Raw genomic sequence first — 19,721 nt, 5'->3', positions numbered from 1 at the left:
AGATTGAAGGAATAAAACTTAACTACAAAAAATTTATATGTAAATAGTGATTTTGTAAATTTACCTTTTTCATCAATGTTTCCTTTTTCCATGTATCTATACCTTTCAATAATGTACCTACACCAATTAATCATTTTCATCTTAAAATTAAAATTTTCCCTAACTCAGTCATCTCAGACTCATCGAACACTTATAACTATCGTCGAAGTGGAATCTCCAACATTAAAATTACCTATGAATATGATGATAAGCAAATCTATGACCATCCAATTAGCAAACATGACATTACATACAACTCCAATACTTATTCCAAGCATCAACATAGGTTGGAAAAGCAAAGCCAAATCATAATCTATAAGCGGCATTGTTGCACCCCAAAATTTGTCCTCCTAATTTTATTTCTAATTGGCTTAAACTTTGCATTCATATGCATTTTTCCACTAGGGCATTAACACAACTCATGCATTCATTAAATCATTAAATTTGGCACGGCATCAAGGATCTTGGAAAGCGAGCTCGTTCCTTCAACATATGAGATTGTGTTCACACAAGATAGTTTATTGTTACTTGTATCACAAGGATTTCTATTGGGTTTCTTTAAAGGGGCACTGGACGCAGACAGAGTTTTTTGAGAGGCATGGAATGTGATGAATTTTATTATGCTTGACTCATCTATTGGATTAAGGCTTTCATTTCATTCATCATAGGTCGGAGCATGGTATGCATTGTTACCTGGGTTGCCATACTTAAAGATTTGTATCCCATATGCCATGGATTCAAGCCTCGTGTGAGAACTTATTCCATACATTCAAGGGAATTCAAAATTCAAAATGGGAAATATAGAGTGCCTTATTTCTTGAATACAAAGTCAAAGGAGTATAAGGCATCACATTCAAGTGACATATTTCGAAAGTCACCGTTAGAATAACAAAAGGTCAAAACTTGCATTCATAAGCCACTTCATACATTACAATTCATTACACTTGAATCAATTCCTAAGGTCTAGAATCCTACACATTCAAAAAAGGAAAAAAAACCATTGCCATTACAAATCTCTGACATTACAAATCCTGTGCAGAGTATATATTGTAAATTTATCTTAAGTCTATCCCTAAAACTTTCATCTTTCTAGGCAAGTCTTCAAAGCTTTTGTTCACCATTCTTTCCAATAAAAGCTCCATGCCCAAAAGCTACTTTAATAGCCCTTCACATATACAAGCTGGTGATGTAAAACCAGAGCGGAAAAAAGAGGAATTTAACAGAAAAATGAGAAGAATACAAAGCTGAAAGCAAAGGAAAAATCAACTAAAAAAACTCAGAACAGATACATTGCCAAAATCATCACATCAGCTCAACCAAACTAACCTATCTTATTCCATGACAAGTGAGTAAACACTATAACATACCTTCTGATTCATACAAGTACATACCAGAATCTACACTTTACCATGCATACATAGGCCAAACATAACATATGGTTCACAAAAATACCTACTGTATTCAAACCCACTTTCAGAATTCCTTCACTATGCCTACTGCAGCAAATTCAAACACATACAAAAGTCTTAAGCCACAAATAGCAGCTCACTCATATTGACCAAACAGTACCAAAAAAATAGGACAAGATCCATACACCTTCAAACAACCAAACGGAGCCCCTGCAACTATAAAAACTCCCCATAACTCAATTTTCACCCCTTGAGTCACATAAAATTACTAGAATTTTAGGTCTTTTTACTTAGATTTTTCCCACTCTTTTTAGGTAATAAAATTGCTAATTTTCTTTTTGACTATACAACTTTTTGACATAAAAACATAGAATAAAAAATATTAGTTTTAGGCTAATCATCTTAGTTTTTGCTTGATTTAGAATTCAATTTCTCACATAAAATCTTACAAAAATAATAGTCTTTTTTTAATCAATTTTTGTACCATATTTTGGATCATTTTATTCCATGCTTTTGTACTATCTTATATGATCATGTTAGTTACTTGTTGACTTCTAATTGTGACTTTAATTTGTATATTCCTTTAGATCTTATGACTCATAATCTTCACATGCACTTGGCTAGCAATCCTTTCCCTTAAAACCCTAACTTTAGGTAGAAATCACGATAATTAGGCTAGTTTCTCATTCCTTTTTCTTTTCAATATTAAAACGCTTAACTAATATTTGAATTTAATTCGCTTTAAAAAATATAAAGAAAACACCTTAAAAACACTTAATAAAGGTCAGAACAATAAAAAAGGGAATGGAAGCTCTCGTATCTCTTGTTTAAGGGAATCACTTGAGTGCAAATTCCCAACCATAAAAAACACCAACAAGAGTAGCTCAAACCTCACTTGTTTAAGGGAGGTACTTGAAACACTCGACAAATAGTTCTCTTCTCTCTCTTGCCTTCAGAGCATTCTTTCTCTTAATCGGACACGTTGCTTCCTTTCGATCGCAAACAGGTAACACATAAGACTCCACTCAATGAGCTGCTATCCTAATGCTAGAATGTGAATGTAACGACATCTACTAAAAAACACAAACAAACTAAAACATGTGATCCGAACTACGCCGCTCTGATTCCAGAAAAGGATACGTAGATATTAGGTCGCGGGGCCTAAGCGAGCACAACTATTTATAAACCTTATTTTCCCCGTATTTCCTGTTCTTTCTTATGCATGCATTCCCTTTGCATTAATCTTTAGATTTATAGTTAACACACCATTTAGATAGCAACAAACATAGGTGGATACCATCGAGTACGATGGGCGTGAAGGGTGCTAGTACCTTCCCCTTGCATAACCGACTTCCATACCCTACCTTTGGTCGTAAGACCTTGTTCTTATTCGTTTTAGGTTTGCTAACGTTCCTTTCCTTTTAGGATAGATATGTCAGTGGCGACTCTGTTGTTCATTTTTCGCTAGCGCGCGACAGCTGGCGACTCTGCAGGGAATTACTTAAGCAAGTCGATCCTAGACTTTATTTGTTTGTTTTCCTATTGGGTGTACTTATATATTGCATATATTTTGCATAATGTCTATTGTCCTGCTTGCATATCATGTTTACTTTCCGCATGCATCTGGATATACTACTGGGCCCCTGTGGGGGCCACATATTTTCTGTTTGTTTTTGCAGGTGGGGGATTTTGTGAGGTAAAAGGCCCCCTACCCAGGCCAGTGACACATAGGATTAGTGTGGATGCCCATGTCAACTCCCGTAGCGTTTGATACGATCGAGCTTGACATGGGGTACCACAACCAGGCGAGGTTCTTTTATGGAACATTGTGTTTGGCACGTTTGTTTCCTTAAACACATTGTACCCCATGGGAATCGTTAACCCTAGTGACCATTAGGACCACTTGTCCGTGTCTAGACTACATACCTGTGAGATTGGGATGGGACAGGAAACTTGACCTTCATGATCATACCCGAATTTCTGCTATTCAATAAAAGGCGTCGAACCTTTGATCCTGGGACATTTGAGTTATACAGAAGTTCTACATTAGTTATCTATCTTAATCAACGCCGAACCTCTGAATCTAGAGGATTCGACCTCATTTGACTTATACAAAAGTTCTACATGAGTTATCTATCAGAATCAACATGGAACCTCTGAATATGGAGGATTCGACATCATTTGACTTATGCACATACTATTTATCAAAAAAGCAACGCCGAGCCTCTGAATATGAAGGATTCGACCATCATGAGAAGTTGTTATCCAAGAGGCATTTGATCCTTGATCCTGATTTCCGCTGCATTTACATCATCATTAACGTTTTGCTTTCATGCATATGCATCCATGATTACAAAGACTCTTACCTTCTTCCTCTCCATCAGATCAATCAAGATGATTCCTCAACACCGATATCTGACAAGAGCTCACAGACGAAAAATCATGGAGAATTACGAACAAAGATCAAGTTGTTATCAGAAAAAATCCATGCCTCCTCATGGGGCACCTTCCACCAGTGGAGCTTGAAGATTTTGTGTTTGTCAGAGAACACTTCATTTGCATTAGAATAAGGCCAAGCTTGCCATTGTCTAGATTTCTCAAGAATTTTTCAATTGTATTATTTTCGTTGTTATCAAGTACTTTTCATTGTAAGAAACTCATTATGTTTGAAATAAATAAAATAATGCAATATACTTGTTTTTCTCAAATCATTTAATTTTGTCATTATGTTCATTGATATTTAACTCATTTATTTAAGAAACTAAAAAAAGGAGAATGATGAAAATAAAAAACACACTAACTTTCTAATTGTATGTTTTTGGAGTAAAAAACCTGCTGACGATGCACAGGCATTGTTTCGAATTCCCAAACACTGGAGTTATAAGGGAGTGAAACCCTTGTCAACCCCTTTGAGCCTAAGGAGTAGGAGTTTCTTTATCAAAAAAATACAAAACCCTCAATCTTAACCAGGGGCAGGATAGTCTTCAGTTAGTGCGACTGAGTGCTCAACTTTCAGGTATTCCATCAGAGGATCAATCATATTTCATCTCTCACAACAAAAGAAGAAGAGCACAATCCACAGTGGATGTCTCTCACTCATTGAGAATAAGGCAGTCACAACCTTTTCATCAAGTCAATCACAAAAGTCATACAACTTATTCCCGAACGAGACAAAAAAATGAAAGAAAATCATGAATAAAAAAAAAGAGAAACGATAGCCCGCTAAGTCGAAAAAGCAAAGAAAAAAGCTTGAAAGAAATCGACTTAGGCAAAGTTAGGGCATATCCCGCTGGACAACGAAAACCAAGATCAAAAGAAACTTTTCGTCCAGGCAAAAATTAGGGAAAGCAAAAGAAAAATTCTCCAAGGAACAAGTTGTTGTGACCATCAACAAAAGCACCAAAGGGTGGTTGCCACCTCCATCGAAGCCATCAAGGATCCTCATCCATCATAATCCTTCCTGAAAGGCGAATACTCGTCTTGAACTAGCTGAACGTAGGAATAAAGAACATCACGAAGACGGGGTGGGTTAAGTGGAACTTGAGCCTTTATCCTTTGTTTCTCAAACCGTGAACCCGGCCACATTACAACCCTTAAAAGTCCTAATTGAAGTAGGGTTCGTTCTAAAAGCATACAAATAACAAATTCATGACCAAAATGACTCCTAATGTTGCTTGTCATTTGTGTTAGTATCTGTACAACATTTTTGACAAATAAAAACCATGACTTTGAGATTAACATGTGTAGTGCATTCTCATTATCTTCTTCAAAATATAACTGTCTCTAATATGAAAGTAAGTACTTGATACCAAGGAAAGTTCTACATTGAAATTCCATTGAGTAGTCTTACAAGGGCAAAGGTTGGTCACCCACTGAGCAAATACCTGAAGAATCCATTAAGTGGAATAGTTCCTCTCAATCTGGGGGCAATTCTGACAAACCCATGATCAACACTGGGGCAGCGCATTGCAAATCTCCATGATTTAAGCATATCAGAGTTCTTTCTCAAGATCATACAAGCTGGGGTAGGCTAGCAACAATTCATTTCTTCATCTTCAATCAAGTGTCAAATATCGAGATAGGTGTCGAGGAGTCAAGTCAAACACCTTCACCAATACCTTCACAAGCAATAACATTTCCGCAAGGGCACCTCCATCCACTCCTTGTATCTTGGAAACAAGCATCCCATTCATAATGATATATATCATGCATATCATTGCATTCGCATAAAACCAAAATCCAATCCATCATTAGTAGTCCTTGTACACTAGAGCCTAATTCATTAGCATGGCTCCCACAATGATCCAATCATCAATAATAGAGGGGCATCCACCCTAATCTAGTTCTCAAGCAGAGTGTCATAACTCTATCTAATCTATTTCCCACACAAAGCAGAAACCCTGACAAACTAATCAGTACACTGCATATAGAAATCATAGCATTGCGTCTCCAGAAGTACATAAAATAAATCAAACATTGCATATGAAGCAGAAGCCAAGTTACTTATCAAATAAGTTCCCTACAAAGCATTCAAATTGATGTTCCACTAGATCACTCAGAGTTACCATTATGTTGTCATATTCCAAAGTCAATAATGTTCATATTTCTCCGAGTCCATGTCATACTGGTATCTCTTGTTTCTCCTACCTAGCTATGACTAGTTATTTCCCACTCAACCCAGGGTTGACGGTTATCTCATGTTCAATCCAGAATTGACTTTTCCTTTTCCCACTCAACCCAGAGTTGACAGTTACCTCCTGTTTCCTTTTCCCTCTCACCCAAAGTTGACGGACACCTTTTATTCAATCTAATTGATTTCTTTTTCCCTCTCACCCAGAGTTGATGGACACCTTTTATTCAATCTAATTGATTTCTTTTTCCCTCTTACCCAGAGTTGACGGACACCTGTTATTTAATCTAATTGATTTCTTTTTCCCTCTCACCCAGAGTTGACAAATACTTCTTATTGATTTCTCTTTCCCTCTCACCCAGAGTTGACAGATACTTCTTATTGATTTCTCTTTCCCTCTCACCCACAGTTGACGGATACTTCTTATTGATTCTCTTTCCCTCTCACCCAGAGTTGACAGATACTTCTTATTGATTTCTCTTTCCCACTCAACCTAGATTTGAAGGTTATCTTTTGTCTTTCCCTCTCAACCCAGAGTTGACGGTTACCTTTTACTTCTCTTTCCCACTCAACCCAGAGTTGATGGTAATCTTTTATCTTTCCCTCTAAACTTAGAGTTGACAGTTACCTTTTACTTCTCTTTCTCACTCAACCCATAGTTGACGGTTATCTTTTATCTTTTCCCACTCAACCCAGAGTTGACGGTTATCTCTTGTCCCTTTCCCACTCAACCCAGAGTTGACGGTTATATCTTATTCAATCTATAATTTACTTATCTTTTTCCCACTTAACCCAGAGTTGACGGTTATCTTTTGTCTTTCCCTATCAACCCAGAGTTGATGGTTACCTTTTACTTCTCTTTCCCCCTTAACCCAGAGTTGACGGTTATTTCTTAACTTTTTCTTTTCTCTCTCAACCAAGAGTTGACGGTTACCTCTTGTTTCTCTTTCCCACTCAACCCAGAGTTGACGGTTATCTCTAGTTAATTTCTCTTTCCCACTCAACCCAGAGTTGACGGTTACCTCTTATTCAATCCAGAATTGAATTTTCCTTTTCCCTCTCAACCCAGAGTTGACGGTTATCTTTTGTCTTTTCCCTCTCGACCCAAAGTTGACAGTTATATTTAGTTGATTTCTCATCCCCTCTCAACCCAGAGTTGATGGTTATCTTTTGTCTTTTCCCACTCAACCCAGAGTTGACGGTTATCTCCTATTTTCCTTTCCCTCTCAACCCAGAGTTGACGGTCATCTCTAGTATCTTTTCTCTTTCCCACTCAACCCAGAGTTGACGGTCATCTTTCGTCTTATCCCATTCAACCCAGAGTTGACAATTATCGTTTGTCTTTTCCCTCTCAACCCAGAGTTGACGGTTATCCTCTGTATAATACAAATTGATTTCTATTTCCCACTCAACCCAGAGTTTACGGTTAACCTGCGTCTAACCCAGAGTTAACTTCCCTTTACCTCTCAACCCAGAGTTGATGTATATCTCTTTTTGACCCAGAGTCGATATCATTTCTTGCTCAACCCAGAGTTGATCTTTCCCCTTTAACAACCCAGAGTTGTGGATCTACTATATTCAACCCAAAGTTGGCATCTCATTCATTTTAACCCAGAGTTGATACTTTCTTCCCCAATGGAGTTGATATCCCTTTTCCCAACAGATCTCATAATTCTTCAGGCAAATTTTCAATTTCTCTTGGTATTTAATCTTCTTCTATCGTGAATGTTCGAAAGGCTGGCGCCAATATCACCTTCAAGTTTAAATATGGTTAAATAGGGGAAGTTGTTGCACCCCGAAATTTGCCCTCTTAATTTTATTTCTAATTGGCTTAAACTTCGCATTCATATGTATTTTTCCACTAGGGCATTAACATAACTCATGCATTCATTAAATCATTAAATTTGGCATGAGATCAAGGATCTTGGAAAGTGAGCTCGTTCCTTCAACATATGAGCTTATGTTTCACACAAGATAGTTTATTGTTACTTGTATCACAATGATTTCTATTGGGTTTCTTTAAAATGGTACTGGACACAGATAGAGTTTTTTGAGAGGCGTGGAATGTGATGAATTTTATTATGCTTGACTCATCTATTGGATTAAGGCTTTCATTTCATTCATCATAGGTTAGAGCATGGTATGCATTGTTACCTGGGTTGCTGTTGAATGCAGTATAGGGCAAGCAACGAAAAAAGATTTGGAAATATTGATCCAGGAATTATCGTCCTCAGAGATGGAGAGATGCCATTCAATAGTTTCTACGGTTTCGAGCTTGGGTTTGAATGAGAAAAAAGTAAACAAAGATATAGACAAGAAAAGAATAAACACATTCTTAGAAGAGAAATAACTTATCAGGAATGTAAATATATTCACTCTTCACAAACATACATTTACCAACCCGTTATACTCAACCTACGATACTCATCTATGTCATCACGTATCTCTCACATAAGCGTCCATCTCTGGAGCACAAATGAGATCATCTCACAACTAAGGTTATCTCTAACGCGAAGTCGCGAGAACATCCGTATTCTCGTGTCGGCGATCTCTCGCGCGTCGCTCAAACACAAAAGCATTAAGAACAGATACAAACGGTGAATGCTAGCTCTAAATCTATCTCTAGAGTTCAGAACCAACAGATTATCATCCTAGATAAAGATTCAAGAAGTTTATCTCTAAAGCACCCCAAATCCCCAGCATAAAGCAAAAATCCAGGATAACATCAACACAGATTCGTAAAGCAAGTTAAATATAACATTATATTCAGTAAATATACATAAGATTCAAGTAAATATACAAACAAACCCAACCAAAGAGAAATACACAAAGAAGAAGAGAAATGAACCGAAGATCTCCCGGTTTGTCAGCTCCGTTCGACGCTCAATCCACCCCCGATCATCCTTATGCAACCTCCAAAGTTATTTTCTAGGCTAATTTTGATCTAAGAATGAAGTTGATGGTGTTGGGACTCAAAAATACCCAAACCATGACCTAAAAATGTGATTTTGGCCCCTTTTAACGAGTTGCTGTCTTAGCAGATCCGCTTAGCGGATCCCCTCCGCTCAGCGGACTCAAAATTGCATCTAGACGCTGATTTGCTCCGCTGGAGCTCCGCTCAGCGGACCCCCCCGCTTAGCGCAGTCTGCTAAAAATCAGATTTTGTTTTCGCCATAGCTCGAGAACCGTAACTCCGAATTGCGTCCGGTTCGAAGCGTTGGAAAGCTTATTCAATGCTCTATCCAATAATGAATGAATGGAAACCAAAATGATGATTTTGGTCATCCTTATTTTGATCCTATGGAAGTCCGCTTGACGGTGGCTAAGCGGACTTTCACCAAAATTGCGAAATCGAAGTCGTGCCTTTGACACTTTATTCCTCAAGGCTCCAATAAGCATGAATACCTATAAAAACAAAGGAAAAACTATCAAATGGTATAAAAGTATATGAAAATACAACTATTTACAAAGTATACGTATTTATACATGAAACGGGGAATTATTCAAACGGTATTAACAAAAGTATCGATAAGTGCCACTATTTACATACACAAAATAAGTACATTTTGGCACTTATAAAACTCTCCCCAACCTGAAACTTTGTTTGTCCTCAAACAATGTCAAATAAATCCAAGAATCAAAAGTAATAAACCAAAGAATTGTGAATCAACAAGTTTTGAAAACCAAAAACAAATGTATGGCTCAACACAAAAACGTATAAACAAAGTAAATACTTACCACTATACTACAACGACAACATGTAAACGAAACGAATCCTAAGTACAAAAATCATGCAAAACATTCTAAAACAATACATGCTCACATCATGAATCACACCTAACAAAAATTCATCAATGGATGAAGAACACACAAAGGTGAAGGACTTTTAACACTCATCCAACAATCTTGCAAACAAAAGATTAAATTATACATTCATCCAAAAATCACATTGAAGATATAAAAGCAAGAATCGCAAGGACTTTTCAAGGTTGTAATGTGGCTTGGTTAACAAACAAGGGATATGTCCTAAAGCTAATCGAAACAAAAACTTGCGTAAACCTAAGGGAGTGATCAATTCACCAAAGTCCTAAGTAACAAAATCTCGATTAAACTTCTTCCTTAACCACAAGTTTCTCAAACCAATCACAATACTTATTAGCACAACTATTCACTTCTTTTTTCTTTTTCTTTTTCAAAACTTTTTCATTTTTTTCTTTCTTTCCTTTTCTTTTCACATTTTTTTCTTTTTTTTTCTTTCTTTTCAACCTCATAGAAACAACCAAATAAGTAGCAACCATTTCTCTCCCCAACTTGAATTCAACTACACCATCATATGAATACTCTCTACTTTCTAAGGCAAGGTAAAAATTCATACCAAAAATCATGGTTGAGGGTTCAAGAAAACAAAGAATCAATCATCCATGCAAAAATGAGAACTAAACACTCAAAGATAAGCATTTAGCAAAAACAACACGGACACTGACAAAAAGGCTCAAAAGGGTTAACAAATGATCACACACTCACAAGGTGAATTGACTATTTGGTTTTGGTAGTTGTGCTCAAAATGAAACAAAATTCCTTGATCCTTTTCATGCTTTCACAAAATCAACATAAACAAAAGATTAAGCATAATAAAATCTAGTTAAAACAAAGATTGTGGCCTCCAGCATATGTAAACAATGGAAAGCTTCCTCACATTTATGGTTTGGGAACTAAAGTGATTCAATCAACAAGCAAGTAATGCAAAAGAATGAATGGTATGGTAATTGTACAAATGAAAAGTTTCTTAAACATGTTATGCTATAGAAAGCGATAAATGAGTACCTTGAATGATACAACTTCAAAAACAATACCCTACCATACATCCGCAAGTTGAAACACTCAAGCTTTGGAAAATCACCTCAAAAATCTTCGAATTACCGAATAAAATTTGAGTACAAACAACCAATACAAGAATTAGAAAAATAAAACTAGTATCTACTATTAATTAGCCTTGGTGAAAGTGGGAAAAATGAGTGAACCAAGTGGAATGGGAACCCCACTGGTACAGAGCGAAAAACAAAATTATGCTATGCTCGCTTAGCGGAGCTGAGCTCGCTTAGCGGGCACATCAGAACTCAGAAAAATAAGAATTGCACCAGCTGTTTCAATCACTCGCCACTTCACCTAAATACCTCATAAACAGAAATATAAACAACATTTACAACCGTTGGGGTGCCTCCCAACAAGCACTTGTTTTACGTCGTTAGCTCGATCCTTTTATTGTTTCGGTGTTTGGAAATTAGCTTCCTCCAATCATGCCATGGTGACGTCTCACCGCACAAGCCTAAGAAAGTGTCCTAACCAACTACTCAACAAACATTACAGGTACAAATATATACAACAATTAAACGAACATAAAAATGAAAGTATACAACTATATACACAAACAAACACATATGTACAAGTTTGGAACAAATACAATTATTATCATACAAAAAGAGAAAATTGGTGAATGTTGGATTCACAAGTTGAAAAGTGAAGATTTTGAATAATGAACTGTTCCGATCTCAATGTGTTTCACCAACATTCACCAACAAAGTATACTTGTATGCAAACATATAAAAGTAACTATATGGTGAACATAAACAAGTAAACATGTACAAGTAAATATATACACGTGAAACTATACAATATATACGTTATATACAAAGCTCAAAACCACGAAACTATTGCGATGCAATCACAACCATCCCTGGCAACGGCGCCATTTTGTTGAATGCAGTATAGGGCAAGCAACGAAAAAAGATTTGGAAATATTGATCCAGGAATTATCGTCCTCAGAGATGGAGAGATGCCATTCAACAGTTTCTACGGTTTCGAGCTTGGGTTTGAATGAGCAAAAGTAAACAAAGATATAGACAAGAAAAGAATAAACACATTCTTAGAAGAGAAATAACTTATCAGGAATGTAAATATATTCACTCTTCAGAAACATACATTTACCAACCCGTTATACTCAACCTACGATACTCATCTATGTCATCACGTATCTCTCACATAAGCGTCCATCTCTGGAGCACAAATGAGATCATCTCACAACTAAGGTTATCTCTAACGCGAAGTCGCGAGAACATCCGTATTCTCGTGTCGGCGATCTCTCGCGCGTCGCTCAAACACAAAAGCATTAAGAACAGATACAAACGGTGAATGCTAGCTCTAAATCTATCTCTAGAGTTCAAAACCAACAGATTATCATCCTAGATAAAGATTCAAGAAGTATATCTCTAAAGCACCCCAAATCCCCAGCATAAAGCAAAAATCTAGGATAACATCAACACAGATTCGTAAAGCAAGTTAAATATAACATAATAATCAGTAAATATACATAAGATTCAAGTAAATATACAAACAAACCCAACCAAAGAGAAATACACAAAGAAGAAGAGAAATGAACCGAAGATCTCCCGGTTTGTCAGCTCCGTTCGACGCTCAATCCACCCCCGATCATCCTTATGCAACCTCCAAAGTTGTTTTCTAAGCTAATTTTGATCTAAGAATGAAGTTGATGGTGTTGGGACTCAAAAATACCCAAACCATGACCTAAAAATGTGATTTTGGCTCCTTTTAACGAGTTACTGTCTTAGCAGGTCCGCTTAGCGGACCCCCTCCGTTCAGCGGACTCAAAATTGCATCCAGACGCTGATTTGCTCCGCTGGAGCTCCGCTCAGCGGACCCCCCCGCTTAGCGGAGTCTGCTAAAAATCAGATTTTGTTTTCGCCATAACTCGAGAACCGTAACTCCGAATTGCGCCCAGTTCGAAGAGTTGGAAAGCTTATTAAATGCTCTATCCAATAATGAATGAATGGAAACCAAAATGATGATTTTGGTCATCCTTATTTTGATCCTATGGAAGTCCGCTTGACGGTGGCTAAGCGGACTTTCACCAAAATTGCGAAATCGAAGCCGTGCCTTTGACACTTTATTCCTCAAGGCTCCAATAAGCATGAATACCTATAAAAACAAAGGAAAAACTATCAAATGGTATAAAAGTATATGAAAATACAACTATTTACAAAGTATACGTATTTATACATAAAACGGGGAATTATTCAAACGGTATTAACAAAAGTATCGATAAGTGTCACTATTTACATACACAAAATAAGTACATTTTGGCACTTATCAGTTGCCATACTTAAAGATTTATCTACCATATGCCATGGATTCAAGCCTCGTGTGAGAACCTATGCCATACATTCAAGGGAATTCAAAATTCAAAATGGGAAACATAGAGTGCCTTATTTCTTGAACACAAAGTCAAAGAGGTATAAGGCATCACATTCAAGTGGCATATTTCAAAAGTCACTGTTACAATAACAAAAGGTCAACACTTGCATTCAGAAGCCACTTCATACATTACAATTCGTTACACTTGAATCAATTCCTAAGGTCCAAAATCCTACACATTCAAAAAAGGAAAAAAAAACATTGCCATTACAAATCTCTGACATTACAAATCCTGTGCAGAGTATATATTGTAAATTTATCTTAAGTATATCCTTAAAACATTCACGTTTCTAGGCAAGTCTTCAAAGCTTTTGTTCACCATTCATTTAAAAAAAAACTCCATGCCCAAAAGCTACTGTAATAGCCCTGCACATATACAAATTGATGATGTAAAACCAGTGCAGAAAAAAGAGGAATTTAACCGAAAGTGAGAAGAATACAAAGCTGAAAGCAAAGGAAAATTCAACTAAAAAAACTCAGAACAGATAAATTGCAAAAATCGTCACATCAGCTCAACCAAACTAACCTATCTTATTCCATGATAAGGGAGCAAAAACTATAACATACCTTCTGATTCATACAAGTACATACCAGAATCTACATTTTACTATGCATACATAGGCCAAACATAACATATGGTTCACAAAAATACTTACTGTATTCAAACCCACTTTCAGAATTCCTTCACTATGCCTACTGCAGCAAATTCAAACACATACAAAAATCTTAAGCAACAAATAGCAGCTCACAAATGTTGACCAAACAGTACTTAAAAAAAGATGACAAGATCCATACAACTTCAAACAACCAAACAGAGCCCCTGCAACTATTAAAACGCCCCATAACTCAATTTTCACCCCTGAGTTACATAAAATTACTAGAATTTTAAGTCTTTTTACTTAGATTTTTCCCACACTCTTTATGTAATAAAATTGCTAATTTTCTTTTAGACTATAAAACTTTTTGACATAAAAACATAGAATAAAAAATATTAGTTTTAGGCTAATCATCTTAGTTTTTTCTTGATTTAGAATTCAATTTCTCACATAAAATCTTACAAAAATAATAGTCTTTTTTTAATCAATTTTTGTACCATGTTTTGGATCATTTTATTCCATGCTTTTGTACTATCTTATATGATCATGTTAGTTAGTTGTTGACTTCTAATTGTGACTTTAATTTGTATATTCCTTTAGATCTTATGACTCATAATCTTCACATGCACTAGGCTAGCAATCATTTCCCTTAAAACCCTTACTTTAGGTAGAAATCACGACAATTAGGCTAGTTTCTCATTCCTTTTTCTTTTCAACATTAAAACGCTTAACTAATATTTGAATTTAATTCTCTTGAAAAAATATAAAGAAAACACCTTAAAAAATACTTAATAAAGGTCAGAACAATAAAAAAGGGAATGGAAGCTCTCGTATCTCTTGTTTAAGGGAATCACTTGAGTTGAAATTCCCAACCATAAAAAACACCAACAAGAGTAGCTCAAACCTCACTTGTTTAAGGGAGGTACTTAAAATGCTCGACAAATAATTCTCTTCTCTCTCTTGCATTCAGGGCATTCTTTCTCTTAATCGAATATGTTGCTTCCTTTCGATCGCAGACAGTTAACGCATAAGACTCCACTCAACGAGCTGCTATCCTAATGCTAGAATGTGAATGTAACGTCGTCTACTAAAAAACACATACAAACTAAAACATGTGAACCGAACTACGACGCTCTGATTCTTGAAAAGGATACGTAGGCATTAGGTCGCGGGGCCTAAGCGATCACAACTATTTATAAACCTTATTTTCCCCGTATTTCCTGTTCTTTCTTATGCATGTACTCCCTTTGAATTAAGCTTTAGATTTATAGTTAACACACCCTTTAGATAGCAACAAACATAGGTGGATACCATTGAGTACGATGTGCGTGAGGGGTGCTAGTACCTTCCCCTCGCGTAACCGACTTCCGTACCCTACCTTTGGTCGTAAGACCTTGTTCTTATTCGTTTTAGGTTTGGTGACGTTCCTTTCCTTTTAGGATAGATATGTTAGTGGCGACTCTGTTGTTCATTTTTTGCTAGCGCGCGACAGGCATATCTAGCGTTGGATGTCTAAACTTCATATTGTTGTAAACAGTTGACAACACCGCACCCATAATCATACCTGCATTCACAAATCAAAGTTATAAAACCAAGCTAATATTGACAACTACTTAGTGCGCGTGTGTATGCGAGTGTTGTAAACTCTGAATACCGAGTTCGATTTTTACCGATTAAAAAATGTACTTATACTTGGAAATTGCTGTAGAAGACTTGGAATCAAAACCAATGATCAAAGAAAGCATAGGAACACAAATTCCTCCACCACCAACACCTCCAACACTTCCCAAAGCTGCTTCCAAAAATCCAACAATTGATCCAACTATGATTTTTCAATCAAATTTCACTTCCTACATTATATATAATGCATGTAAAATAAACTATACAAAAAAAAACATCATAAAATAAATGATTAACCAAAACACAAAACAAACACTCACATGCAAACAGGTTCATAAGAACATTTTCCACTGTCCCATAAGAAATCAACCACTGCTTTTAGAAACCCTTTTCCTGTTTGTTTTTCTTTCAAAACTCTTTCCATGTGAATTCGTTTAGACATGACTTAAGTTTATTCGTTTAAACATTAAGAAACATTATAAGCATGATATAAATATAAGTGAATCTAGATTTTGCAATAAAATAATCTGACAATTATTAAAACAGCCGAAAAATATACTTTACTATGGTGCAATACAGATTCACAAGGTTGGAAGTAAATTTAAAGGTACGATCTCTTCAATAAATAAGGTATAATTTTTCCTTGTAATTGCATTGGCTACAGTACATGATAGGATACACACACAAGGATAAACAGAATATAGAAAAAGATTCATACCTTTAAATCAAAGGTAAATGGTTTCTAACCAAAGTTGACATGTACCCTGTTAGAGGAAATTGAAACACTCATGAAAGATTAAACACCTAAATCAACCGATGATCATAAGAATATGCTATTTGAAATAGAAGTGATGTTTGAAGACCCTTCGAAATGGAAGTAAGGCACAATAATCAACGATTTAAAAATGTATGCAGATGATAAGAAAAATCCATGGTCTCCAAATACATAAATAAAAATGCTCAAGGTGGAAATGAAATCTAGAGAATCATACTCAGATAAATTAAACATTGGACTACTAATGACATTTTACCAAATAAACAACGTAACGCTAAGTAATCAAAAACTCACTTATGCAGGTGCGCGAGAACGCGGTGGACCATGAACCAATGTCTCAGCCATAGTGAGGCTCATTGCGCGCGGAGCAACAAATGTGCTTACAGAATCATTACGCTGCGAATGCGTCATTACATGATCCATACCATTGTTTCCAACCGTCACAGGAAACTCGTGCGATGCCGAGGTAAGGCCATTGCTAACAGTGACTAGGGGTGCTCAAAACCAAACCAACCCAATAGAAAACCGCAAACCAAACCAAACCAAACCGAAACCGCAAAAAACCGCATTTGGTTCGGATTAGTTTGGGTCATTTTTTAACAAAACCGCACGGTTCGGTTCGGTTTGCGGTTTGTATTTTGTAAACCAAACCAAACCGAATCAAACCGCATTATGTTACAACCTAAATTTTACTTAACTCACATCCAACCCAAAATTAAACCTATTATACATTAGCCTTATGATTACGAACAATTTTCTCATCCTTACACATATAATTTCAGTCCCGATCTTCTCAAATCTCTAATAACATTATTTCACCTTCTTTGCCACATACATCTTCCCTCTTCTTCTATAATCTTTACTCTCCTATATTCTTTCTTTTTCACCTTCTCATTTTTATGTAAATGTTCCGTATTTCAGTTTCATTTTTATCGCACATCTTCTTCTCTAATCTCTCAACACTTTTTCTTTTTCTTTTTCACCTTCACTAATCTTTCGTCTCTTCTATTTTTTTGTTTCATTATAATAATTTTTATATTGTTTTATGCTATTATTTTATGTTTAATATTCCACTTTTGTCTAATTTAATTTTTACATATTAAATGGAAAATCGTTGTCAAAATATGACGAGTTTTGTTGTTATTTGTTAGTGTATGAATGTCTAAATATAAAATTATGTTGTCATATATATGTGTATGCATGGTTCAATAAAATATTTGTAAAAAACCGAACCAACCGAACCGAACCAAACCGCATTAGTTTGGTTTGGTTTGGTTCGGATTTTTTTTTAAAGCCAACCGAACCAAACCAAACCGCACTATTTTTTCTCTTGCGGTTCGGATGATTTTTTTCGTCAAAACCGCCCAAACCGCACCGCGAGCACCCCTAACAGTGACAGATGAAGAGTTTGATCTAGAAGATAACACTCTTTTGCCAACAACACCATTAGTCTTCCAATTCATTATTTGTGAATTGCTTGTACCAAACCAATTGTGCACCATTCTTCCAAAACTATATGATTTTAATTCTTAAGAGACTTAAAAACTCAATTGATGATCACAATAACTAATATATGATTTGAAACAGAAAAAAATACTTGAAATTAATAGAACAATTCATAGGGGTTTTTCATAAAACCTATAAATTGAATCACACTATTTGAAATTAATTCAATTTTGGGATGGAAAATAATAACTATCACTATTTGAAATATGATTCAATGACATGTGTAGTAGAAATTAAACAAATGTACCTGAGACCAAAATTTAGCCAACAAAATGACAGAATAATCAGAAACATTAATAATTTCCAATTCAGCATCAAGTGGGTTAATTATAATAAGGGTTTCTCTCATTAGTGGGCTGAATTGGAATATTATTAAAGAATATCTTAAAATACTGAACATGTGAAGACTGCATATCTCTTACCATTATTGATGTTAGGAAAAAATTATGTAGAGAAACCATACCTCATGCACAAACAATCTCCACAAAAATATGTATAGAAACCATACCTCATGTACAAACCATACTCTAAATCCATCCACATGCAAATTCAAGCCTCACTCTTGCACAACACAGCACTAACACTACTAACCAAAATTGCAAACTGACACAAACACTGAAGCTTAAAGTTAGAAATATGCAATTGAAAAGGCATGAAAAATATCTGAGACATAACAATACTAATAGTCCTTTGCACGATAACAAATCTTATCATCCGGACCCCACATGGTCTCCATTAACCTGTAAGGATACTACAATTTAAGAGACACATAACCTATATATATATAATATACTTTAAATCTACTGCTAAGAAAATTATCCAAACACTGCTAAAAGAAGTTGTTTTGAAACAAATTCAATTACAATTGACAAAAGGAAACATCCATCTCTTACCTATCATCCTCAATAATATTGATTAGACGATATGCATTGGTATGAACGGAAGGAACATTAAACCCTGTACGCAATTCAACAACAGCGTCAATTCTTGTTTCAAGCAGTTTCTCCATGTTCAATGCACATGCTGAATCACTGTTATAAAAAGCCAAACATCGAAATCGCAATTGGAACATATGATTCAGGGTCTGCCGCAACGAAGGTGGAGCGCGCGTATATAATTGTAACATAGAATTGTTTTACAAATTTAGATATCGCGAAATATAATAGTGTTATAATTGAATAATTAACTTCAAAATCCGAAAGAGAACCGAAATTGAACAGATTTGCGAGTGTGCAAACAAACCCTAACACTAAGGGTGTGTTTGGTTCGGGGTAGATGGAGGGGAGGGGAGGGGAGGAAATATTTTTAATTAAATGTGTTTGGTTCAAATTTCATGAGGGGAGGGGAGGGAAGGGGAGGGGAGCAAAACCCCTCCAAAACACACTTTTTGCATCCCTCCAAATCGGAGGGATTCGGAGGGGAGGGGAGGGAATCTCAATTTTAATATTTTAAAAATTATTATAATTACTATAATATCCCCAGTTTTCAAAATTATACATTTTCTTTTGTATTATTGCTCTCTGATGTGTGATTTTTCTCAATTGCTTCTATCAACTTATTATAATTATTCTCCATCTTCAAATTATTTTGAATTTTTTGTCCTTAATATAAATCATAATCATTTCACTTTTTTGATTTTTTTTTTATAACTCTTTTATGTTAATTTATGCTTTTTTTTCTAATTTTGTTATGTATCCTATCGTATTTTCTTTTATATCAAATTTTAAAATTTTCATTTTAATTAATTAATTTATATTATTAAAAGATTTAAACCATTTATATTTAATAATAAATTATTTTAGGTATTTTATGTGTTAAATAATTCATTACGATTTCAAAGTTGTTATCAACATATAGTTTAATTTGTTTTTGAATAT

General features: G+C 35.5%; 1 pseudogene; it reads right to left on the bottom strand.

Moving 5' to 3' along the window:
* Nucleotides 1–22: 22 nt before the first annotated feature.
* Nucleotides 23–18,853, bottom strand: LOC131598014 (sulfite exporter TauE/SafE family protein 3-like; annotated as a pseudogene).
* Nucleotides 18,854–19,721: the final 868 nt, after the last annotated feature.

This window comes from Vicia villosa, linkage group LG4 (genome assembly GCF_029867415.1).
Source record: "Vicia villosa cultivar HV-30 ecotype Madison, WI linkage group LG4, Vvil1.0, whole genome shotgun sequence".
In the NCBI taxonomy this organism is placed as follows: domain Eukaryota; kingdom Viridiplantae; phylum Streptophyta; class Magnoliopsida; order Fabales; family Fabaceae; genus Vicia; species Vicia villosa.
This window is presented reverse-complemented; position numbering and strand designations above follow the sequence as displayed.